Below are 27,982 nucleotides of genomic sequence, written 5' to 3' on the forward strand. Positions count from 1 at the left end.
GGTTTCAGACACAGCTCTTGTGTTAAAACAGAAGAAACAGACAAATTAACGGCCTGGTTCAAAAAAAGTTTGGGTGCAAATGTGTCATGTCTGCTGCCCTATTTGCATTAGTATTATCCATAGACCTGATTATCAACTGGTGGCACAAGGGCCACATCAGGCTCCCCATAGCTAACTGATCTGGCCCCTGGAAGATTATTAAATTAAAAAATTTAAAGAGGATAAAAATCTTCTTTTTGAAGGTATATTTTTGAATTTCCTTGAATATATTTAGATGATGTCGATCAAAGCTGTGGTTTTCACGTCAATTATCCATGCAAGTCTCTTTGAAGTTGCAATTTTCCTTTCTGAGAGTCTACACTGAAGATCTGTTTCTCCATGTGGTTTTGGCCCATCACAACATAGCATATTAGTATCCAACTTGGAAACGGACATCATGAAGGACCCAGAAAAATGTAGCTAAAATATTTTAATCGCCCCCTTATGGCTGGCTGCAGAATAGGTGATAGAGGCTGATCTCAAAAGGCAAGAAGTTCCTTAAACTTTTGAAGGGCAAAATATTTTTCACAAGAATATGTTAATCAGACCAAATATTGATATCAATGTAGTTTACTTCAATTTCCGGCCCTCACATTGTCTGTTAAGAGAAATCTGGCCCTTGTGCAAATGGAGCTGATGATTCCTGATCTATAGGGGCCGCTGGTATTTTGTGATAATCACGTGGTAAGTCTGTGTTTTTAATCCCTCACATATAAGCGATGTAACAGATATTGTGCTGTTAGCATGCTAGCGCACTAGCTAACATTAGCATCTGCTAGCTAGCGAAAGCATTATTAGCACCAGCAGCATATTTAAATCAGGAAAAAGGGATTTAAGGCAAAGCAAATTCATTTTCTTTAAACCAATAATGTACACATAAAATAAAAGTTACATGAATAATCAGTGAGTGAAACAGCCATCAAATTTTGACTATAATCACCTAACATCTGTTTAAAAAGGAAGTAGAAGAAAACAGACGCATTGTAACTTTCTGTAAGTGCAAAATGGCACTGCACAACAATACTGAGACAGTACTGACCCACTGTTAAGTGCTCTGCACTCCATTTAAGTGTGTTTGAGATGCTCTAAGTGCAGCAAAGGCCAGCAGGAGTGTGTTTCAGCACAGTATGGGGGCTTTTTTCTTCAGCGGGCATCGCGGCTACAAAGGATTGGCTTCTAAAGCCATCTTCAGTGACCAAATGAGTGACGTCACTCTCAGTTCATTCAGCATTCTTTATTTTTACAGTCTGTGGAAAACACTGAGCAGTGCTGGCACCATCAGGCTCCCCTCCTTACTTCATAGTTAGAGAGAATATTATGCTTTATTGGCAGTTTGTACATCAAAATTCTGCCAAACTATGCTGCTGCTACATGATGCTGTCAGTGCTATGTGTTCACTGTGCTTGTTTGCATTCTGGTGGTACACCAGCATGGCATTAACCAGAGTCACAGTGGCTACTGGTGGCAGGCAGCTGTGTTACAATTAAGATAGAGGGAAAATAAAGCCCCTAATTACTTAGCAATTTCACAGCCAAGTGGCTTGGTATCAAAACAATATTTAGCTCTGACCACCTCCACTAATTCCTTGTTGTTTTAAATTATTGACTCTGTACAATAAAAACTGCACGTGGTACGGTGTACTCACTAAAAAGTAAACCACTGTTTTCATTTCATGGATGAACTTTGTATAATGGAGGAGAAATGATCATCAAAGTTGGCTTTCTGGTTTGTGAGATACTTGCAATACATTCTGAGTTTGCTTGCAGTGTTAACCAGGAAGTCCACTTAAGAAGTATGTACTACAGGAGGAGCTGTGCTAATAGACTGTGCAGCTGATGGCAGAAAATGATTGTGATCCATTACAAGTAAGCCTTAGGACACATGGATGAGACACAGGTCAGTTCATGCTTCCTAGCGCAGCAGTCTTTCATGCTACATCCAGCATTTCTGTAAAGTATATGTAGTTAAATATTTACAGTAATATGGGAAAAAGATCAACATTTAAAATGAGTGAAACAAAAAATAAGATGTTTACTTCCCTGTCCTTTAAAGTTCACAAATTGATGTTTAAATAGCTAGTATTACACTGGCTACAAAGGTAACTGAGCAAACATCTTACTATCAGTCCTCAGATCATTTCACCACATTCCACACGGCGAGGAAAATTGCTCATAACCTCAGGTCAGAGTTTAAGCTAAAGGTAATTGCCTGCAAGATATCAAGATGGGCTTGGGTACTTCACTTTCCAGATCAAAGTTAGGGTCATCAGCAAATCGGTAAAGGTTTTATCAGCCCACTCTGTTCCTCGTCAGATAAGAAACTGTTCAGTATGATAGGAGTTCTTGGATATTGGAACCTTAGTTTTTTGCCGACAATTAAGGGGCCTTGCTGTGATGAAACCTGTGTGACCACAATCATGACAGGGATATGAGCCGCTCATTTCTGCACTACAGAGATAACACAGACAGGGTTGCTATTCAGACTCCACCTTTATCTGCTGTATGTACTATTTCTTGTTACTTTTTAAGTAAAGTAATGCTGATAAAATCACAGAACTACATCCACAATTCCAAAAAAAGTTGGGGCACTGTTGATAAAAACTGAATGCAGTGATTTGCAAATCTCACAAACCCACATTTTATTCACAATAGAACATAAACAACATATGAGATGTTGAAACTGAGACATTTTACCTTTTTATGAAAAACATTAGCTCGTTTTGAATTCAGTGGCAGCAACACACCTCAAAAAAGTAGGGGAAGGGCGACAAAAGACTGGAAAAGTAAATGATCTGAATAAAAAAAAGCTGGAGGAGCATTTTGCAACTATTTAGGTTAATTGGCAACAGGTCAGTAACATGGCCTATTATTATAGGAGCATTTTAGAGAGGAAGAGTCGCTCCGAAGTCAAGATGGGCAGAGCTAAACCAATCTGAGAAAAACTGGGTCTAAAATTGTGGAACAACTTCAGAAAAAAATCCTTAATGTAAAATTGCAAAGAATTTGAATATCCAACCATCCACAGTTCATGATAACATCAAAAGATTCAGAGAATCTGGAGAAATCTTTATGAGCAAAGGAGAAGGCTGGAGATCAAAATTGGATTCTCGTTGTCTCTGGGCTCTCAGGCTGCTTAGCATTAAAACAGGCATGATTCTGCACTGGAAATCCCTGCATGGGCTCAGGAACACTTCCAGAAATCATTGACTATCAACACAGCTTGCAGTGCAAAACAATCCACAAATGTAAGTTAAAGCTGTCTCATGCAGAGAAGAAGCCATGTGTGATTATGATCCAGAAACTCTGCTATCTTCTCAGGGCCAAAGCGCATTTTAAAAGGACTGAGGCATAGTGGAAAACTGTTCTGTGGTCAGATGGATCCAAAAGTAAGATTCTTCTCTGGAACCATGGACACCCTGTTATTTGGACTAAGGAAGAAAGGGACTATCCCCAGTTCAAAAGCCTGCATTTCTGATAGTATGGGGTTGCATTAGTAGCTATTGCTTGGGCAGCTTATGCATCTGAAAGGCGTTACCAATGCTGAAAAGTAGAAAGGAGCTTAAGAGCAACATATGCTACCATCCAGACAACGCCTCTTTCAGGGAAATGTTCAAGGCCTCCCGTGAAACTTTTTCTATACGGGGCCACATGCAGAAATATATAAGGATGGCCTCTTTCATAGATCTCACCTTAATATTAAAGTTTGTAAAACCAATCTAATGTAAGTTAAGATGTGCCCAATGATTTGGTATGCTTAAATGGCTAGTTTATGGCTGACGAGGCAAACAGCCAATCATTTTAGGGATTTTGGGGAGGCCAATCAGATTTCACGGGGCCCTCGTCAGCTCTGGATACCACTGGCTCCACCCCTGGAACATCATTGGTGCTGCTATTTGCTGCTGTAATCCATAAAGGCATTATAAATCAAGATATCTTTATTATTTTGGTTGCCAGTATGTTTACTATTTATAGTGTTGTCTCAATTTAGTCCTGAGAAAAATAGCATAAAAACCTGTCACAATGTTTGTTTACAGTATTAGCATGGTAGGACTGCCTTGTGCTGAAACTAAGAGGAATAATACAGTCTAGCGCAAGCTTCATGTTCTGTTGTGGGCCATATTTCATTGTATTTAACCCTTTATGGACTGAGTTTAAAGTGGCGATTTGGACATATTTTTTTTATTATGGCTGTAAGTCTGAGAGCTTTGGTCCCTTTTTTTCCCAGCAGTACTTGAACTTGACTTTTCAACATCTGGTTAATGGTTATTGCACATTATATGTAATTGTCAGCAGTTTAAAAGCAGAAAAATGCAAAACTGGTGTTTCGCTATGACTGCCCACGTCATATGGTTGCGAGTACTGTAATGAGCCATATATTTGTGCATGCCCACAATTCTCAGCTTTCCAACATCGTTGGAATTTTTCTGATTGGAAAAAACTTTGATGGAGTTACGGTAATAATACTATGGACATATTAAACACAGCATCGGCGCTATGGCAGTAGGTAAAGGGTTAAAGAATTTTTTGGTGGGCCAATTGAAAACAGGCTGTGGGCCACATTTGGCCCCCGGGCTAAAGTGTGGACACCCCTATATTAGAGGATACCTTAGCGGCAATATTGATCATTTTGATATCTCACCATTTGACACAGTAAGTTGGCCAAATTCTGATATAAAACATCTGACTTTCTTCAGACTTCACATGTATAATCATGGTATGCTCTTCTACAAATTTAAATGTTAATATATGGGTTTGCTGTGGCGCCACCTACTGTTGGTCACAAGTGGCAACTCTTACATTTTACATTCCACCATTTTAAAGTATTTTTTTGTCTTTTTTGTCCTTATTGTATGCATGAAATGCCAGCTGGAGGTGAGAAACTGCGGTTGATTAGCTCAGTATCATGTTAATAATCTTATTTTGATGCAGTACACACTGAGGCACTCCTCTGCACCCTGCATGTGATTTGACTACACTGACAGGGTGATACTCTAAATAAATAACTACAATTCTCATAGCACTATAAATTTTTAAGACATCTACTTCGGTGCCAGAGTGTGCTCTAGCCTCAGGTGAACACATTTAGATGGAAGCACATGTAGACAGACAGGCAGGAGATTCAAAACAGATGTTTTCATTATACAGATGTGTATAAGGAGGATAGAATCATACTCGCATTTTTAATTGCAGCAAGGGAGTATTCAAATAAAATTTTCTGAAACTGTCACAACCTCCAGGTTTGCAGGTAAAAATGCTTGTCAAGACAAAACTCTGAGCTGTATTCAAGTAAAAATTCTTCTGCCGCTGTGCCTAGTGAGCCAAGAAGTTAATTTCAAGCCATGCTGGCAGTACACAAATGAAATGTGGTTTATTTTGGTCAGTTAAAAAGTTTTCATGAGCCTATATTCCTTGCATGCTTGTATTTCACTTTACACAGCCTGGAGCTCAACCATGAAATCCACCTACAAAATGTAAAATTACTGGTCAATCAAAAGTGCACATCCCCGATTTCAATGCACCGACGCTCCTTACGAGACGTTCACAGGCCTTAAAGTACATGCTGAGCTCTCTGCCCACACTGCTCCCTCGCTCCCGCAGCTTGTTAATGTAGATTCCAACGAGGAGAACCTTAGGCTTTTACTCTCTTGGTGCAGATCATGAAATAGAAAGCGAGCTCATTCGGTTTGATGGAGTCTGCTGCTTTGGCTTACCCCTGTGAGATAATGCCTTGGCCTTTTCTCTGTGCAAAGATGAGCTCGGGCTGTACACATCTGGAATAATCCACCTGCAACCTCTGGAGAGCAGTTCAATTCAGGGCACGCAGCCATGTTGCAGCTGACCTGTTCCAAAACAGCTTAGCAGCAGGATCATGCATCATTTTCTTTGGTTGTCCAGGCAGCAAATGGACATTGTCATCATCTGTGTCAAGAACACAGAATAAGAGTCCTATTTTGCAAACAAAGATGGATGCAGAACACTTCCTTATCACAGGATGTTAATCTTTTGTGGCATGTACTTCTTTCTGCTTTGCTGCACAGATATTTTCTCCTTCATATTTGTCTTATTTCCTAGAATGATTATCATTAGGGTAAATATTCAACTTTGGTGTACACTGGGCAGCATCTACTTGGATGGAATGTGTACATCAATCATAAATGAGCTCATGGCTGCTGCAGACAGCTGTATCGCCCTGAGCCTGAGAGTAACTATTCGTGCGCTGTCCTTTTGGAAGCATTCGCTGTGAGGGGCTGTGTCGAACAGCAGAGCGAGAAAACATCCTCCAGCCTAACAGCCATAAACAGGATTGATGTCTGCAACCAAGACGTTTGACTTTATCCAACCGAGCTTGAGAGGGATCATTCGGCTTCATTGAGCTGAACTGAGGGTTTGATGGAATTGTTTTTTCCCACAATATTTTCTTTACCTGTTGGCACCCATTATCACTGCATGCAGTATAATAGTGGGACTGAAAGAGAGCTGGAGCTATTAGCTCACGAGCTATGCACCCTCCAGCTTTGGGTAACAGTTTTTCTTATTGGATAGTTAAAACGTGCTCTTCCTGAATGTTGATTTGGATTTTTTGAGAGATTTGGTGTAAAGCCATCACATCCTGAGGTACAACGTAATAAAAACAGATGGAAATTGTTGTTAAATATGAATAGGATGGCTGCTCGAAACATTTTTGAGAGGATCTGGTAACATTTTATTCTAACTTAACACTTTTAACATCAGTAGAGCTTTAGTGAAAACTTCAGTCCTCATCTACAAAGCATTATTAATTGTTCATATGGCATAATTAACCAACCTACAAGTGCTTTATTGATGCATTAAGCCAGTGGTTTACATACCTTTCCCCCCATTTGGCAGGTAAAAATATTTTCATTGTTGTGCAGGCAAAGCTGATGGTGAGATATGACCCTTCACATGTTCTTGTCTTTGCTTCAGTAGGTGTGAACTCTGTTGTAGATGTATTATTAGTCCTATGTTTACCTGGAAGTCCCTCCACAGTGTACATTACTGTTTTTAGGACCCATCGTAATTCTGCTCCTGCCCACTCCCACTGGATTTCTGACTATTACATCCAGTCCTGCAGCGTGTGCCATCCACTCCTGCCTGCACCGGCAACAGGTGTGTCAATTCGCGCCCACATTCTGACAACCTGTGTTTGCAATTGCAAGACAGAACAGTCAACCGACATAAAGTATTATGCACATTCTGCAGGAAGGAGTTTTCTTTTCACCGAAGCACTTCCAGCTTAAAATACCACATTAACGCGAAGCATACGTTCGTCAGGGATTCCACTAGCACTTTGGCCAACGCGTCGCCAAGCTTGCTAAATGAAACATGATTTATATAGATTAAAAATGGATGTTATTTAATCATGATTCATCAAAATCAATCCACAGCAACCCTGTGATTAATCTGATTAAAAATTTTAATCGTTTGACAGCACTAGTTTTTGGATTACTGCTGAAAATAAGATCTGTCTCCACTAAAAGCTTATGAAACTTACATATTTTGTTGATAAATATAATCTTCATAAATTGATAATATAGCATCATATCTGGTTCATTAATCTAACTGACAAAAGTAAAACGCTAACGTCATTCTATATTGAACTACAACATGGTCAACTGAATTTAACGTCATCACCAGCAGATACAAGTGAATGGCAGGGTCAGTTGCCGCACTTTGGATGATGACATATAATCTTCTCGACAAACGCTGTAGTCCTTGTTAGCCATCTTCTAGCAACCGTCTTTATTAAGATGTGAAAAGATGCGCAGTTCAAAAGGTGGGGCATGTTTCAGATGTGTTTTATGCTGCAGGATAAAACACTGAACTCTCTTGAGCTTGTATTCACCACAGACCTTATTATGTTTTACATGTAAATATATTATTAATATACTTATATAACATATACACTACTAATATACACTACGTGACTGTCCTCGAGCTACCTCTGATCTAAGCCTTGAGGAAGGATATTGGAAATGTCCCGAGAGGGCAGTGTTTACTGAACCAGGAAGAGTGATCAGTGTGATAAATGGGAAAAAGGGGGGCTTGAAATAATGACTGGACTCAGACACTCTTCAGTTTCAGAAAGAAGTGTTTGGATTGTAACCAAGATGTGCGTGAGAAGAGAACATTAACATTGAGACATGTTTTGAGAGTAATTAAAAAGTGCATGGGTGGAGGACGTCAACATTAAAGGGATACTTCAACATTTTGGCAAATTCGCCCATTGCCATAATTCCTATAGTCTCAGTAATAGGTTAGTTCCCTTTAGTTGTCGGTGCAAGCTGTTTCTAGATCTGGGGGGACCCATATATACCAGCTGCACAGCTAACGTTATAGAAGCAGAAGGAATTTTTTGCTTTCCCTAATCAAACTCATCAAATACACAATCCAACAACTCCAAAACGCTCTAAAGGAAACAAACTTATTACTGAGACTATAGGAATTATGGCAATGGCGAATTTGCCAAAATGTTGAAGTATCCCTTTAAGAAATGATCTGATTGGTATCAGGGAGTGTGTGTGCATGGAAAACAGTAGGAAGTGTGTAGTTAGGTGCACATAGACACGTACTATGTGCACACTTAGGTCAGAGAGTATCAGAGGGCTATTGGCCAGTGTTTCCGGGTCTCTCTCGTCATTTGTGCCTGTGTAACTCTGCGTATTCGTACCCTATTAAAAATATCACCTAAGGTTGCACTTAACTCGTTGTCTCTGACTCTTGTTTGTGTATAACGTCTGTGCATTGCCTTAAATGCCACAACAATTTCAGGCATTTAACCAAAAACCCCATAGACTTTAAGACGAGGGAACTGGAAGTGCTAAAATGCTAACTCACTTCAGATTTTAGGACTCAAACATTAAAGCAATGTGTGATACATCTCCTGTATTATCTTGTTTAATATGAGAAGTGCTTTAAAGTGAGCTTTCTTTCATCAGGGTTCGTGGAGCAGGTGTATCATCACATTCAAATACGTTTCCCTGTGGGCGTATTTCAACAAAGTCCAGTTGTTTTCTGGCTCTATCACTTACTCTTACAAACTCGTAGCAGCTGGAACGCATTCAACTCAGATGTGACGTCATTCCCAGCTCCCAGTGATTTACCTTTAGAAAGTTAGTCTCCCATAAACTCTAGGTTCATCTTATAGAAAGTGAAATATTTCAAGACGTTTTTGTTTCGATGATAAGCAGCTCAAAGTAATCAAAAATCAACATTATTAGAATATTATGAAAAAGTCTAACTGGCAAATGTTTCCTGTGCCTTCATTTCCTCATTCTGGTTTAGTACACACGACTGCAATCATGGGGAAGACTGTTGACTTGGCTGCCACAAAAGGTCACTGATGAGAGGGCAGGCTGTTCTCAGAAGCTGTATCAGAGTATATTCATGGAAAACTGCCTGGAAGGGAAAAGTGTGGTAAGAAAAGGGATGAGCTCAGCCTTCAGAGGATTGTCATACAAAGCAGATTCAAGAATTAAGGGGAGCTTCATGAGGAGTGGATGGAGGCTGGAGTCAGTGGATCAAGAGCCGCCACACAGATGGGTCCAGGAAAAAGACAACAAGTGTCGTGTTCCTAGTATTGAGGCAAATCTGATATCATGACCTCCTCACCTGGGCTGAGGAGAAAAAGAACTAGACTGCTGCTAAGTGGTCCAAAGTCCTGTTTTCAGATGACACTAAATGTGGAATTTCATTCGAAGATCAAGGTCTGGAGGGAGTTCAGAGAGGCACAGAATCCAGGGTGCTTGGAATCCAGTGTTTCCAGTTTCCACAATCAGTGATGGTTTGAGATGCCATGTCATTTGCTGCTGTTGGTCCTCTGGTCTTTATCAAGTTCAGAGTCAAGCTGTCAGCTGTCTACCAGGAGATACCAGACACCAGACTCAACAATACAGATGAGCTGAAGGCTGCTATAAGAGCAACCTGGGCATCATAACACCCCAGCAGTGCCGCAGACTGATTGGCGCCATGCCACGTTGTATAGATGCAGTAATTTGTGCAAAAGGAGCTCCAACCAATTACTGATTGCGTGAATGAGCCTAATATTCCAGATGGTCTAGATTTCTGTATTATGAATTCTATTTTGGTCTGAGTTTTTGTGACAGTCTAATGTTTTGAGATAGTTCATTTTTGATTATGGGGAGCAAAGACTGCATTTACATCCCGGAGGAGATATCTGGGGTGGGCCACATGCAGCCTTCTCCCCACTTGGTATCCCTAAAGTCCATTTAAAACAAGTCATCCTAAAAATGAGAAAACATACTTCACACTTTGCACTCACACTTAAGTCTAATGACGCTTATGATATCTAAGGCTTGAAAAGGTATGAAACTCCCTCCTAGTGCTGTATTTGTTTAGCACTGTGCCGCAAGGTGTTAGTATCCTCCAACACCAGAAAATAATGAGTGAACACTGTTTGCATCACAGGATACAGCTGGTCCCATATTCTCAGAGCCTCACATTCCCTGTAGCTATTCAGGATGCAATGCAATATCGGGACCTTTTGTCTCTCATGAGATGGCTGTCCCTGCCATTATAGGACCACCAGCATCATGTTAAACAGTCTGCAGTAGTCCTGGACTGGTAATGTGGTCTTTTATTTTCCCCAGACTGGCGCCCATCTGCATTTGGAGAAGCTGTCCAAAAAACTCACATAAAGGCTTATCTTGTCTCTTTTGCCATTATTTCTGCTGTTTTTATACATTTGTTTTCTGTAAAACCACAACAATAAGGCATGGAACATTTTTACAGAGCATCATAAATGAGAAAAAGAAAATTGAAAAATACAAATTTAGAGGACGGAAGCAGTAAATTTAAATATCCTCTGATTTGGTATCTGCTCCGTGCTTAACAGTGTCTGTGTATTCATCCAGGAATTTTATTCAAACTTTGCTCAGATTTCCTCTCTCACTAAAAGGTGAGGTGATTTAATTTCAGAGGTCACAGGTTAAAGGTCAATGTTACTGGGACTCATGTTCATCCATGGCATGTGAACGCGAAATCTCGAGAATGCTTTGAGGAATTTTCTTAAGACGTTGTACAAATGTCCACTCTGATTCGAGGTTGAATTGATAAGAATCAGGAATTCAGAGGTCAAAGGTCACAATGACCTAAAATCCTCTTAGAACAGAAGTTCTAGAATGAATTGAGGGATTGTTGACAGATTTAGTTGACCTTGTACCGCAGTTTGACCCCCATACACTTATCTGGCTGTAATCCAAAGTTTATTTCAAAACATGCACCTACTGGTCTTACCCAATGGAGAAATAATCAATTAATCTGCCTTTTTAATTGGAAACAAAATCATAAATCCGACCCACCCTTTTACTAATGAATGGGACACAGACATCCCAGAATGTTGAGATAATACTGGTGTTGACAGACTTTTTTCATCAAAGACCTTTCACAATCTTTTTGTTATATCATATAACTTTTGCAGACCCCAGAATAAGATGAAAAAATGATACATAAATATAACCCCAATGCTAAAAGTTGGAATGCTGTGTAAAATGTAAATGAAAACAGAATGCAATGATTTGCAAATCTCATAAACCTATATTTCACTTACATATAACATAAACAACATATCAGATGTTGAACCTGAGACATGTTACCATTTCATGAAAAAATATTAGCTCATTCTAAATTTTGATAGTAGCAACACATCTACAGAAAAATGTAGGGATGGGCAATAAAAGGCTAGAAAAGTAAGTGGTACTAAAGAAAACAGCTTAGGGTTAACAGATGAGATTAACTGGTATGATGAGGTATAAAAGAAGCATTTTAGAAAGGCAGAGTCTCAAAGAAGGTAAAGACAGGCAGAGGTTCACCAATCTGCAAAAACAGTGTCTAAAAATGGTGAAAGAGTTTCAGAAAAATAATCATCAATGTAAAATAGTTCAGCCCCTGCATATCCAGCCAGCTACAGTCTATAATATCTTCAAAAGAGTCAGAGTATCTGGAGAAATCTCTGTGCACAAGGGACAAGGTCAAATGTCAACAATAGATGCTCAAAATCTTCAAGCCCTCAGACAGCATGGCATTAAAACAGCCATATGTGAACACAATCCAGAATCACTGCTGTCTTTTCTAGGCCAAAGCTCATTTAAAATGGGCTGGGGCAAAGTGGAAAACTGTTCTGTGGTCAAGTGCATCAAAATTTGTTTGGTTTTTAAAGCATGGATGGTGTGTCCTGCAGACTAAAGAGGACAGGGACCATCCAGAATCAGCACATAGCTAAAACCCTGCATTTCTGAGGGTATGGGGTTGCATTAGTGCCTATGGCATGGCCAGCTCATGCATACTGAAAAGTACATAGAGGTTTTAGAGCAACATATGCTCCCATTCGGACAACTTCTCTCTCGGTGAAGGCCTTGAACATTTCAGCAAGACATTTCAGCTGTTGTGATGGATGCTAAACCACATACCCATCCATTACAAAAGCATGGCTACACAGAAGAAGAGTGCAGGCCTGCCTATACAGTCCTGACCTTTCACCAACAGAAAACATCTGGAGCATCATTAAATGAAAAATCTGGCAAAAAGACCCAGGACTGTTAAGCAGCTTGAATCCTGCATCGGACAAGAATGGGACAACATTCTTCGCCCAAATCTCCAGCAACTGGAATTGGAGTTGTATATGCTTCTCAACATGCTGCCATTCTTGGTCAGGTCTCACTTTGAAAAGAGATCTTTGATCTCAACGGGACTAACCTGACTGAATAAAGGTTTAATAACAATAAATAAATAAATGTGCAGTTTGTTTCTCTTCTTGTTGCCCTGTCTCAATCCTTACCCATTTATACACACATTGAGATCACACTGATGTCAGTACTGAATTAACTTTGAATAAAGGGCTTTTAGTGGAATGCTATCACAGTGTAGTGAGGAACATTTAGGACTACCCCTGGCAAATATTTGATCATAGATGAGCAACAGATTTACCCAATCAAACAGCTTTTAATACATTTTTATAAAGGGCAGCCTGAGCCTTCAAGGGTTATTAATATTATGACCCCCTACAGACCCCTGTCATCTGCTGCATGGTGAACTTATCTTTAGCTTGTTAATTAAAGCTTGTTGTCACGTCAACGCCTCATCTCCAATGATGCACACAGACGGGTCACCAGCATGTCATCTCTATCACAGGAAAATGGTTGTGGATGAACATTTCACCAACATTGTGAACATTATAGTTTCCAGAAATCATAGTGGAATTATGTCTATCAACAAAATAAAAAAGTAACATTTCTCAAATAACTGTGTTATATAAACAGTGAGTGAACTCTCCATAACAAAGGAATTTGAACTTGGCACTTGCTTTTCATATTTTTGATTTCCCCAGTGTATCTTGTGAGAATTCAAGCCACATTTTATTTGAATACAGCAGTTATTAACAAAAAACACTGAATGTGCAGTCATCTGTCATGATACTGTGAGTTATTATGAACAAATCTGATTACGAGTGAGAGGAAGAAAATATGATATGACTGAAGCTGGGGTTTTTTAAGCTTATAAGTATCATGTGTATAAAAAATGACTAATAAAATATATATTAGCTGGTTATTGCCATGGCAAATGATGCCAAGTAACAGATTGTACTCTTGGATAAATGAATAATGATGCATGCATATTGTCTCCTTTTAAAAGATTTCTACACTAATGCACAAAACTGTGCAAAAAAAAAAAAAAAAACATACAGTGTCTATGAAAATTATTCACCCCCTTAGATTTGCCATCTTATTGGTTCCATAAATCAATCACACTCAATATAATTTGGTGTTTCTGAAAGAAGAAAAAATGCTCTTTATTGTCAAAGTGAAAACAAATTTCTGCAAAGTAATGTCAATTAAACAAAATAAGTAAAATAGAGAGGGGTGATTGCATACATATTCACCCTCTTTTAAGTAACAGACCTAAATCAACAGTGGTCCAGTCATCTGGTGCTAGTAGTCAGTTAGTGAGATGTGGATCACCTGAGTGCAGTGAATGTGTCTCAAGTGTTTGTAGTATAAAGACACCTGTGTCTGGAAGATCCAGTCACTGGTTAATCAGTATTCCTGGCTACCATGAAGACAAAAGAACATTCCAAGCAACTCACTGAAAAGACTCTTGAAAAGAATAAGTCAAGGGATGGATAGACAATAATTTCCAAACCACTGAACATTCACGGAGTTCAGTTAAATCAATTATCAAGAAATGGAAGGAATATGGTCCATGTGTAAATTTGCCTAGATCAGGCCGTCCTCACAAACTGAGTGAACATGCAAGAAAGAGATTAGAGAGAGAGACTACCAAGACACCTATGACTTCTCTGAAGGAGTTTTAATTTTGGCAGCTATTTTTAATTTTAGTCTTTAAATTAAATGCATTTCAATTTTAATCACATTTTAGTCATTTCTATCCTTTTTAGTTTTAGTCTAGTTTTAGTCGACAAATACTCAAAAACTCTTTAGTCTAGTTTTAGTCCATAAAAAGTCCTCACATTTTAGACTTTTCTTTTAGTCCAAGCATTTTTTTTCCTACATCTGGTACCAAATCATGGTAGTGTATTCTCTGCACCCTGCTAAACCTGGGGTCCCTCTCTACAGCTGAGAGGCAGAGTAGATACAGCTGCATTGTTTTTTTTGAACAATTTACCCACAGTGGAAAAATATCACAGATTTTGAATGTCAGAAGAAAACTACATTACATTTTAGTCTAGTTTTAGTCATCTTGACAAAAACTAAACTTACTTTTTTTCAGTTTTAGTCATCACAGATCTATCTTTGTTAGTCTTAGTCTAATGTTTGTCGTAGAAAAAAAGGCTGTCGACCGACATTTTTATTCATAGTTTTAGTCAACGAAATTAACACTGCTCTGAAGGAGTTACAATCTTCAACAGCTGTGATGGGAGAGACTCTGCATACAACTGTTGTCTGGGCTATTTACCAGTCAAAGCTTTATGGTAGAGTGGCAAAGAGAAAGCCACTATTGAAGAAAACTCTTGTTAAATCTGGATTACAGTTCTCCAAAAGACATGTGGGAGACAAGACTCTATGTTTGGCAGACACCAAACACTGCACATCACCACAAACACAACACCCCCACTGTGAAGCACGGTGGTGGCAGCATCATGCTGTGGGGATACTTCTCAGCATCTCAATCCAATAGAGATTTTGTGGCAGGACTAGAAAAGGGCTGTTCACACCAAATTTCCATGAAAACTGACAGAGCTTTAGCAGTTTAGCAACGAAGAATGGAGTAAAACTGCAGTGTCCAGACGTGCAAGCATGATTGAGACCTGTCCACACAGATTCAGTGCTGTCTAAGTGCATCGACTAAATACTGACTTGAAGGGGGTGAATATTTTTGCAGCCACTTGTTTCACATTGCATATTTTAAAGCCACATTTTATAGGCTATGATTGATTTATAAAAGCAATAAAAGGGTTAAACATCCAAGGGGGTGAATACATACATCTTATAGGCACTGTAAACACAGATTGCTAATCTTTGGTGAGTGCCAGATTTTATTCCCTGATCTATCTGATGTTTTTATCACCCCAGTGTGCTGATTTTTGTTCAAAGATCCTTTTGCTGCCAAAACACAAACCCAATCTAAAATGAGACTTAGCTGTGATCTAGCAGTCAGCCCTGCACTCTGAAACATGTCTGGTGTTTGCAGTGATACAGGTGCAAAGGTTTGGCAGGAGTCCCGATTGATTTCCATCTTTGTATGCGACATTTATTCAACGCGTGTTATAATGTGCAGCCTCTGTCTGGCTCAGTTCTCTCTCTGCTGGGCAAACTGCTGCTGCTGGAGTGTGCATGGGAATGAGCTTGTGGTATAATCCCAGGCTGTATCGGCACACATCCTGCACGCGAACGTCTCCCAGTCGCTGCTTATCCACAGACTTTGGTTAAGCTACCTGCCACACTTATTCAACACCCATTCAAGACGTGGAAAAAAGGGACTTGGGTGAACTTTTTATCCTGGTACTGAATTCCTAATACATAATTAACCTATATTCGCTTGAACTGCTTCATATTATTCTCAGAAAGTGCAAGTAACAGAAAGTATTAATAATAACTTTCTACTTCCCTTTACTCATTACTGGGCCACAGGAGTGAGGATTTGTTGAATTGCAAATATCATGCGGGTTCTGTGCAAATATGATTCCAGATGAAGCATAAAAACATTTCTATGAGAATGAGGGCACACAAACTTTGCCACTAAGAAGCAGAGAGTGAAATAAAATAAAAGAGAGCACAGCCTTGTTCTCTGAGAAAAGTTTAGGGCACATTTCTGTTTCCTTGGGAACTCATAGCTCCATTTTCAAGGTAAGTCTTCTGGGTAATGCACCTGTGATGTCTGCAGGAAGCTTTGCATACGTTAACACATCCTCTGACACTTCAACACCCCGGCTCCTAATCTGATTGTCTCATTACCTCATTAAATCTCACGAAGGAGTCACAAACAAAACATAACAAGTTTCTCTGTCGTTTAATTGCCATTAGTGCTTTGGATAAATAGATCCTGGAGGATGCAGGAATAAAATGCTACTGTATGTAATTAAGTAAATGTTATCAATATCTGTAGTGGCAATTTAGCATTGCTAATTCCATGTCCTGCATGAATTCTTGATTGTAATCAAAAGTGCCTTGACTAATCACTGCAATACAGTTCAGACCAAATTATTCCCAACAGGGCTCAGAGGGAAAGTGGTCTGAAAACTGCATGTGCAACCAACAATGGCTATTTAACAGAATGAAACACACAGCTGACAGCAGAGAATAATCCCAAAAAAGCAGCACAAAACATGACTTTGATACAGGATGGCTGATGCCAGTAGCAGATTCTGCTTCCTTATGCTGTAGTATTTGATGTAACATGGATTTTCAGTGTCACTGATAAACATGTCATGGTGGTCATGGTGGAGAAGACGCAATCTGTTACTTCTTTAAGTGCTCAGTATTTGAATTCCACTGCCAGGAGGCTCACAATCAAAGTCATACTACACAATCATACTTGCTGATTGCTCTCATGCTGCCATTTTTAAACTGCTCATGCCTGGCTATGCTCTGCCCCTCTCTCTGCAAGCTGCTAATGTAACCCTCCTCCACCCCAGCTCCTCCTTTATTTTGCTTTTGGCTAAATCAATGGCATTCTGTTGTCATTGCTGTCTGCTCTTTATTGGCATAAGAAAGGCAGGAGTATGTGCTGTTCCTGCTCATGGTAGGGCAGGGGGCTACCCCAGAACAGCCACACCACCAATTATAGCTGCCATGGGATTTCTGCTGAATGCAATTCCATTATAAGAACAGCATTGGTGCTGAAGAATATGCTGTGCTACAGCTGATGAAGAAATATTTATAGCTGCAAATCATGAGTGTTTCTTGACAAAGTGGTCCTTACTGAACTTACTCTGTAAGGTTTATTTACCATAAGGCAGAGATAGATAACCTTACAAAGCATATGGACTGGCCAGATTCCATGTCTTTCATCAGGCAGATCCATCTTGCAAACCTCCAATCTGAAACATCTGTGCCAGGTCTAAAAGGTCTACCTATCCAAGCAGCGTCATTTGAGGAAAACGAGCCGGTGGCTACTGGTGGGGTTTAGTTGTACTGGAAGTGGGGATGTAGCATTTAGCTCGAATGCAGCTTCAGTATAGCGGTAGTTTTATCAGAGCTGGGCCACATTTCTTCATTAAATTAAGAGCAGAGAGCAGCACTGAAAGCTTTTCATAATGGAAAATATGTTTTTGCTTAAGCATGAGTTTGACCATGTTAATTCAATGTCTTACACTACTTTAACGATTAGCTCAGGTGTAGCCATAGTATAGCAGCAGTTTAACAAGATCTCGGCCACATTTCGTTATTAAAACAAAATCAAAGTGCCACACTGAAATTGTTTTGGCAGAGATGTTTTTTCACTTCTCCTGACTAACTTTGGCATGAGTTTTATCTACCAACAAGCTCCACCATTCAAAAACTACAGCAGCACCAGCTTGTCAGCTCAGGTCCCTATCAAAACTGCACATGCCTAATATTATTTTGTATTGTGACTCTGATTGGCCCTGAATGAATGTAACAGAACTTTTTTGAAAAATCCTACCCATACCAAACACTTTGTATGGGAGGCTTCCCAAATGAATGTGCATGTTAGGTTAAGAGCGAGGGGTTGGCTGAAGATGGGTGTAAACTGTGTCCATTTAGGCACGAATTTTGAGGCACACAACCCACTTGCAAACCATGCCGATCTTTAGCCAGATTGTGCATCATCACAGCCCTGATTCAACAAAACTGAATGCTAGAATTTTCCATTTGAGACCCTGACCTGACGTCAACAAGATATACTGGTGCTAACCAGCAGGATAGCATTTGCAGCACATGCATAATGGTATTTAGCCAGGCTTACTGGGCTAATTTTCTTGACATATCTGAATAACCAGTTGATATTCCCTCTTCTTAATGCATAGAGTTGAGTCCACATTTTCTTATCTGTTTTCTGTAGAGCACAAACTGCTGGCATCTTAAGCAGCACTTCTGTTGAAGCCATGATTTTTACTTCTTGACCCACATCCCTGATGATGTATGAACTCACATGCAGTCGCCAGCAGCATCATAACATCATGACAACAGCATATAATGATTGGTAAGGTTCCCACCTGTACTGTGCCTGTCAGTCTGCTAAATCAGGACATTTAAGTGTAAAAAGCCTGCATGTTGTACCTTTAAGACTGCGACAAGCTGGTTTAGAAGGCCATCAATAGATATCTTTGGAGTTCAGTGTTGCTTTCAGGGGGATTTCTAGGAGATTTTTCCAAAATGTTGCCGAGATAAACTTCTCTCTAAAAGTATTTTGTGCTTATAAATAATGAAACATTTATGGGTTCAGTCCCAGATTACAACAGAATACAGGAATGGCCGTTCTCCTAGCACTAAATCCTCTGCTGCAGTGCTTTGTGCTGTGCAGGTTTAGTGAGTGATAGCAGCAGGTGGATCCACTGATGATGCAGATCATGCAGACATGCAGAAGCAATCATACCTCTAATGCACACTGACATGTTTACTCTAAAGAAGCATGAGTGCCAGAGTGCTGTAGCAGCAGCTCTGATCACTAACGCGCCGTGATGGAGAAGGAGTCCTGCTAGGACGAAATAAAAACACTTATTTCAAGCATGGTGGGTGTTTGCATTTCCCCTAAAAGAGCCGGGCACATTTGTAAATTACTTAACACTTTTGCGTAATCATGCCCCTAATTGATGAAAAATAACAAATAATTGAGTCAGCATTTTCTGTAAAGCATCATTTGCTGAAAGGCTGATGAATAATTAACAGGAGCTCCATTTAATGCAAGAAGATGCCGTTGAAATGTCTCCCACATAACTGGAGAAATTTATACCCTGCATTAATATATATTGGAAAATGGAGTAGAACACATTAATATAGATTGGTATTTTCTATGTGGGTCAGTTTAACTGGTCAAATGTCATTAATGTAACCCACATTTATGAACACGGCTGTCTGGGTCTGACAGCTCCTGGAGTTTTAGTAAGGTCACAGAAAACCCACACAGATTTAGGAGGTTATGGAAATATAAGATATTCTCTACAGAATAAATCATCTTTGTTTTAGCTGCTATGACAACATATAACAAACTTCACATGGATTAGCTGCTTGTTGTAAAGTGTTCCAAATTATGAGATTTTATTTTCACTACTAGTAAAGCTCGTGTTGGGAATAATCAATCAAATCATGGCCAATATAATTTGGACTTTCTGACAAAAAAAAAAGCACAAAACTCCTCTTAAATGTCAAAGTAAAAACTTTTTTTTTAAATTGTATTTATTTAAACTTTATTTAACCAGGCTAGGCCCATTGACATCAAAGATCTCTTTTTCAAGGGGGACCTGGCCAATAATGGCAGCAATGCAGTTTCAAAATCAAACACACTCAAGCTCACACAGTACATAATAAACAACAGGTACATTGATAATAAAGATGTCAGCTAAAACAGTGGCATACAGACAGTTTGATTTCAAGATTTTCACTAAAGATTTAAAAACATTCAGAGACACCAGGTTCTGCTGTTTAAACTCAGTCTGCAGATTGTTCCACGCAAAAGGAACAGAAAATCTAAAAGCTTTCTTTCCCAGCTCAGTTCAGACTGCGGGAACAACAAACTGCGCAAAGTCAAACGAACGCAAGTTGAGCAATCTATCCTTCACGATCAACAGAGAGGAAAGGTGGTCTGGAATGTTGCCTAGAATGGCTTTATAAATGAAGACATACCAATGTCCAAGACGACGTGTGCTTAAAGAAGTCCAGTTGACTTTAGAATATAAGGTACAATGGTGAGTAAGAAATCCACAGTTAGTGATAAATCTCAGCGCTCCATGATAAACACTATCCAATATCTGCAGACTCTGAGCAGAAGCATTCATGTACAATACATCACCATGGTCAAGAATAGGTAAAAAGGTGGACTCAACAAGTCTCTTTTTGACCATAAAAGAGAAACAGGACTTGTTTCTGTAGTAAAAACCAAGTAAAACCTTCAGCTTTTTAGCAACATACAGAATGTGCTCCTTAAAAGACAAGTTTTCATCATTTCAGCAAAAACCCTAGATATTCAAAGAAACCAACTCAATTTCTTGACTGTCCTTTGTGACAATTTTCCCAGGCAATATTCTTTGAGCTCCTCTTGAGGATGTAGAGAACATGAGTTTAGTTTTATCTGCATTTAGGACAAGCTGCAGCTGGCTAAGCTGATCTTGGACTAAATCAAAAGCATGCTGAAGATTTGCAAAAGCTTGTGCAGGTGTAGGTGCACAGCAGTAGATTACTGTATCATCAGCATACAAATGAAGTGAGGAATTGGGAACATTTTGACCAAGCAAATTTATATATATAGTAAACAACAGGGGGCCCAGTACAGACCCCTGAGGCACCCCCTTCTCAGTTTTTAGTACCTTGGAGGTAAGACCTTCTAATTGAACAGCCTGGGTTTTATCAGTCAGATAGTTAGAAAACCAACCGACAGCATGTTCTGAAAACCCAGTAGCTCTAAGACGGTTCAGTAAAACACTGTGATCTACGGTGTCAAAGGCCTTGGAGAAGTCAATAAAAAGAGACAACATTGTTTTTTGTCCAAGGCTTCAAGAATGTCATTCACAACTTTCAAGGCAGCAGTAGTCATACTGTGTTTTTTTTCTGAAACCTGACTGGAAATTAGACAGTAGTGAACAACACAGTTTTGAAATAGGTCTGTAATTGTTTAGGATATTTGGATCACCTCCTTTGAACAGGGGGGTTACAAAGGCTGATTTCCAATCAGCTGGGATTTTATTTATACAAAGAGTAAGATTAAAAATATGACAAATTTTTTCAGTGATAAAATCTGCAGCAAGCTTTAAAAAGAAAGGCTCTAATCCATCTGGACCAGCTGGTTTGTGAGGGCTGAGTTTTTATTAGAGGTGTTAAGACATCTAAAATAGTAAAATGTTCAAAGTTAAAAACTTGAGTCGATTGGCCGGTCAATTCACTAATTGGACGCACCAAATTAGATTTGTCTGACTTAAATAAAAAACCAGAGGATATAAAATGCTGATTAAAAGAGTTCAGTATCTCTGTTTTATCAGTTACACTATGACCGTCAATAACAAAGCTGGAAGGAAGGTTAATAGATGTGCAACGGTTTGATAATGACTTGATAGTTTCCCCAAACTTCTTTGGATTTTTTAGGTTTTCCGTTGCTTTATGCTGATAAAATTCAGCTTTTGATTAACGAATTAAAGAACTACATTTGTTCCTGAGCTGTCTGAAATGCAGCCAGTCAGACTCTTTTCCCGTCTTGCATGCTCTGGCCCAAACCAGATTACACTTGTGCATCAGATCAGACATCTCACTGGTAAACCAAGGATTATTACATCCTTTGACTCTACATTTATGGAAAGGGGCATATCTATTTACAATTTCAATGAATGATTTGAGGAAGTAATTCCAGGCAAGTTGGACATCATCATCTACATCTACAAAGTAATGTCAATTTAATAAAAAAATATGTAAGGTATAATAGGTGACTGCATAAATATTCGCTCCCTTTAAAGTCATTGACCTGTTTCAACAGAGGCCCTGCCAGTTGGTGCTAGTAGTCTTACAATTAGTAAAATGGGGAACACCTGCAGTAAATGTGTCTTAAGGGACTGCAGCATAAGACACCTGTGTCTAGATGATCCAGTCCCTGGTCAATCAGTATTTCTGGCTACTATTTCACTATGAAGGCAAAAGAACACTCCAAGAAACTCATAGAAAAAGTTATTGAAATGTATAAGTTAAGAGATGGATACAAACAAATTTCCAAGGCACTGAACATCCCCAGAGTTCAGTTAAATCGACCATATAGAAATGGAAGGAATATGGCACATGTGCAAATCTGCCTAGATCAGGCCGTCCTCACAAGTACTCTGAAGGAGTTCCAAACTTCAGCAGCTGGGATGGGAGGGACTTTGCAGACAACAACTGTTGTCTGCAAATTTTCACCAAAGCTTTATGGGAGAGTGGCAAAGAGAAAGACACTGTAGAAGTAATCTCAGATTAAATCTGGACTAGAGTTCATCGAAAGGCAAGTGGGAGACTCCATGGTCAAGTGGAAGAAAGTTCTTTTGTCTGATGAGACCAAAATGGTGCTTTCTGTCCATCAGACAAAAACCTATGTCTGGTGGACTCCAAACACTCCACATCATTACATACATGCCATCCCCAATGTCAAGCACAGCGATGGCAGCATCATGCTGCTGGGATGCTTCTTTGCAGCGAGCTCTAGTAGACCTCTAAGAGTATAGGGTAAAATGAATGCAGCAAGAATTACGACTTGGGAGATTTATTTTCTAGCAAAACAATGAGCCGAAGCATAAAGAGAAAGCTACACAGAAATGGTTTTGCTCATGTTTTGTTCTGGATTGGCCGAGTCAAAGCCCAGATCTCAATCCAGTAGAGAATTTGTGGCTAGACATAATAAGGGCAGTTCACTCCCTGTGCAACCTGAGCTTTAGCAGTTTTGAAAAGAACTGAGTAAAACTGCAGTGTCGAGATGTGCAAGCCTGATTGAGATCTATCCACACAGACTCAGTGCTGTGATTGCAGTCAAACTACTACTGAATACTGAAGGGGGTGAATATTTGATTATTATTTGTAAAAAAAAATCCTGAGTATATTGACCATGATTCACTTACAAAATCAATAAAAGGGTAAAACATAAAAAGAGCTGAACACTTTCATACGCACTCTGTATAAACTCAATTTGTTGTGTTTTGTGTTGTCTCACTTTGCTTTGTAAGCTGACCTTAAGTGGTTTGAAAGGTGCCAAAAATAAAATGCATTATTATCATTATTAGATTTCTGGAGCATCTGCATGCACATTGGCTTCATTTTTCAACACCAGAGGTTGCTACAATCTTCATTCAAACATCTTTATTAAATTTGAATATTGCACATTTCTAATAACAATGAAAATTTGTCTTTCACAAAGAAGTAATTCTTTAGAACAGCCACTGTCTCCACTGAGAGCTTTTTTGGCTACCTAAGAAGAGCAGACAGCCTCTGTTGACACTCCTGTTGTTTTCTGACAAATTATCTGTGATGGTAAAGTGCCATCAATTTTACCCGCATTCAAAAGAAGAAAGGTTCTGAGCAGGTGTGTGCAGCCCCTTGTAATCACCTCAGCAGGGAAAAAATGCAGCTTGATAGACTTTGAAGGTGAGAATCCTAAGATTTTAACATTTAAGACATGAAAAGAATGTATTCTGAAGCATGCCTCTCTTTGTCTGAGTATCTAATTGGTGTGTTGATAATGCATTTCTGTTCTCATATTTGTGTGCAAGAATGCCACTGCAACACAAACATAAAATTGTGAAAGTTATAAAAATCGGGGGGCATTTTCCAATCTTCCCAGAGAGCCTAAAAATCACAGTCCTGTCCCCATTCTGACTCTGTGTTTTTTATGCTTTTTTCTAACAGGTATTATGTTTACTGCTCTCACTCCTGGGACCTGGTAAATATTGTTACTTTAGCTCTGTGCAGCCTCTGAGCTGTTCTACAAGCCTCAGTTTTCATTGGATAAAAGCTAAATGTGTTTGTCTGCTCACCACCGCTGCAGCTCCAGGAATGAATTATAAAACAAGGAATAGAAACCCAACCAGCTCCACCACAACGCTTACACAACTGCATGTTCTGTAGTGTCAAATACACTGCTCATCACCTTTTGGCCACAACTAGAGATGGGTTAGTTTACATTAAAAATTAATGTCCCATCATGCCCCCCAGGGCCTCTGTTGCTATCCTTGGTCCACATTCAGGCTGCTCTGTGACCTCGGGGAAGGACCCGTGCCGCCTGGAGTGACTTGGCTGACCTAAATCCTGGGCAACGGTGGAGGCGCCCGCTGTGACTCACCTTCTGTCTTTGGGAACATATTGCAGTCGACGTCCCGCTATTGTGTAGCGCTTTGAATCCTTCTGTGCAGCCCATTGTAGCTATAGTATCAAAAGTAATGAGATGTATGGTGACCTAGATTCATGATTTACCTTCAAAAAAGCCTGTTCTGTTCTGTTCTGAAATAAATGGAGGGCGCTCTGAAGAGTCTCCACAGATAATGCTGATGAAAGGCTTTCTGAAGTAAAGTTACTGCCCTCACACAACCTGAATATGATGGTGCAAAGGAATAGAGGAGATATAACAGCAAGAGTGATCAAACAGAGAGGGCTAAGGTTTTTAATTTACTAGGTATGTTTACCTGCAGTCAGAAAAAGCTAAATCACTTAGTCCACATAAAGCAAGACATTTAAAATGCATAGAAACATGTTAGCCGGACTGAAATCTGATTTTTTTTTTTTTTTTTTTTGTATATGTTTACAATTTGTAATAATGATGCATTTTAGATACGTATTTAGATACCAAGTGACTGCACTTTAGCACTAGTGCCATTCTATACATTAGCAGTACATCTTGCTGTTATGCAAACAACAGCCCATAAATCACTTTTGTGGTTCTCTTCCATGGCTTGGAATCCCAGCATGCTGTGTGCAATGAGGCTGCTGCCAGTAACAATGAAAGGGGGCTGATCCCCCCCCTAAGCTAAGGGACAAGTGGTGCCTCTTTAACAGCTTTTCTCCACCATTTTGACATACACCGCGTTCCAAACTATTATGCAAATGATATTTTTCTCTGATTTTCCTAAATAGTTGATGCAAATGACAAGCAGTATATCTTCCAAGTCATCAGCCGTAAGAGCATAATTCACTTTTTTTTTTAACAAACTCCCTAACGATAATTTTTTTTTTCCAGAAATAAAAAAACCCAAAATGCAAGCTCTTTCAATCATAAACAAATAGTGAAAGGTTGTCCGTGATCAAGCCTGTTCAAAGAGCCAGCTCTTTTATGCGAATGAGCAGAGCCGGATCCCATCTGAGAGCCGTCATTTATCATTATAACTTTTTTTTTCATTATTTTTACCTATGTTGTTAGAGTGTTATGCGATTGATAGCAGGAATGATCTTTTCTACATACACTTCCACAGGCATATCTCACATTAGGAGCATAAGCTTGATGGTACAACACTAATGGTTTATATGTTGATTGTGCTGCTGCCTTTGTTGTCCAGGACACTCTTGTAAATGAGATTATTGATCTCTATGAGGTTTTCCTGGTTAAATACAATTAAATAAATAAAATAAATATATCAGGTGTGTCATACAGCAAAGCCAGTGAGCAGATTTCTTTTGACCCTCAAGGTGTTTTCCCCCCAAACACCTTATAGTATACCTATACCTAAAATGTATACCTTACAGTTTAAAAAAATGATAGCATTATATTTTCATTAATTCAAAAACTAAGCACAGTTGTACATACTAGCACAAATATCAAATATCATATGTCATAACATTGCTAAATCTAACAGGTCTAGTGAACATACCTGGTACCCTAATGAAGAGCCGTTTGGCAGCTGAAAGAGCCGGCTCTTCCTGCTGAGCCAAACCAAATGATCCGGATCACTGAAAAGAGCCGTAATTCCCTAACCTGGCACACTAGATGGATGTGTTTCACACATCCATCTGGTAAAACACTCAAAGACAGTGTTTGGGAAAGGGCAGAGCCTTTGAAAAAATCTCAGAGGATGATTGGGTGAACAATCTGTCTGTCACATCTTTACGGTCCAATAAGAGCAACAAAACACGTGACGTAGCCGCTACCAAGGACTAAACTCCATAGAGAACTGCATAACATGAACCATGGTGACTTTAGACATGTCATGTTTGTTGTTTTTGAAAACAACTCAATGCTGGATAGCTCAGTGGGTTACACTACTGACTTTGGTCTGGGAGATTAATGGTTCAAATCCAAGTCAATATTGAATTGCCATACAGTCTGGGCCCTTGGGCAAGGTCCTTAACCCCTGGAACACCTGACTACCTGTATGTATGTCGCTTTGGATAAAAGCGTCTGCTAAATGACAAGGTAACATTGTTCTTCTTTTAACAAAGAAATGTCAAGTGCTGATAAAACTGGTGCTTTAGCAGCATCCACACTAATGTCTTCTACCATAATTGCACCGGCCTCTTGTTGCTGCCTGTTTACATGACGACTCTGCTGGGCCTGCAAGTACTGCCCCTCGATACTGATTGGTCCTGTCACTTCCTAACCAGGCCCAGGCTGTTCAGATGGGAGCTTTGCAAGATGGATTCGCCAGTGAGAAACAGAAACTGGCGTATCCATCTGCTTTGCAAGGTTAGAAATTCCCATCACCAATGGAGAACATAATTAGAAAGTTAGTTCCCACGACTTACGGTTCGAAAGTTACCAAGCATTTACTCGGCACAGATCCGTGCTATATGAGCTCCAAGGGTTGAACATCTTTTAACATTGATTATAATCTTATTTTCAAACATGGCATTAGCTGCTTAGCACCAACTTTCCTACTGTACTTTAAATATCTTTCAGTAAATTCCACCATCTTCAGAAGCAGCATTAGCAGTGTAGCACTTGCTTTTTTAAACAACATGGTCAACATCTTTCATGGATTAATTACAGTATTCATTTATTTCAAACACACATTAACAGAAAAATATCAGCATTGGTATTCACTGCACACCTTCTTCATGAACTGCAATGTTACATTTATTCACAAAATCCCATGTATGTGTTGCACAGACAGCACATTATCTGTGTTTCAGGTGTGTGCTGGCTGTGAACCTTCACCGCTTTCAGATGAAGTAACACTTAAAAAAAAAAAAAAAAAAAGAAATAGCACACCATACAGCTGGCTTTTTTATCCTCACATCATCATTTCTCTGATCTCTGTTATGGTGGCCAATGCCTACTGAATGAATCTGCAGACAGTGCCAGCTGTGACACCCGGGAAATATACTGTATCCTCCCATCTGGCAGACTGCTAACCACAGCAGACAATCGTCACGATTTATCACCATCAAAGTTCATACGTGTAATGAAAAAAACTTCCACTTACAAGAGCATGTGTCTGTTAGAGTTACCATGCAGACTCAGAGCGGGAATAATCACATTAAATCAATCTGAAAACGATAAAAATGCGAGGGGCGGATCATGTAAAAGACTTCCCCTGTTTCCAGTACTTCTTCATTGTGGAGAGCATTGAAGTGGATAATTAAATGTAAACTGCCCAGTGTAATTTGTCATGTCATGGGAAGGACCCAAGGCGTTTTCACAGCGAGCAGATGCTACTCAGCACTTCTCTCGCAAAATCTTTCATATGGGTCACCGTTTCCTTTGCTGTTGTTCGTGCCAGATGGCTAAGTTAGTAGGCTTTGCCTTTCAAAACCACCTCTGTGCAGGTTTTAATAGCTTCCAAGTGTAACGTTAACAAAAGGCTGGGATTTACAGTGTTTGTGCAGGTGCCTTTAAGCAGA

The sequence above is a fragment of the Cheilinus undulatus genome, linkage group 6 (genome assembly GCF_018320785.1).
Source record: "Cheilinus undulatus linkage group 6, ASM1832078v1, whole genome shotgun sequence".
NCBI classification, from domain to species: Eukaryota; Metazoa; Chordata; class Actinopteri; order Labriformes; family Labridae; genus Cheilinus; species Cheilinus undulatus.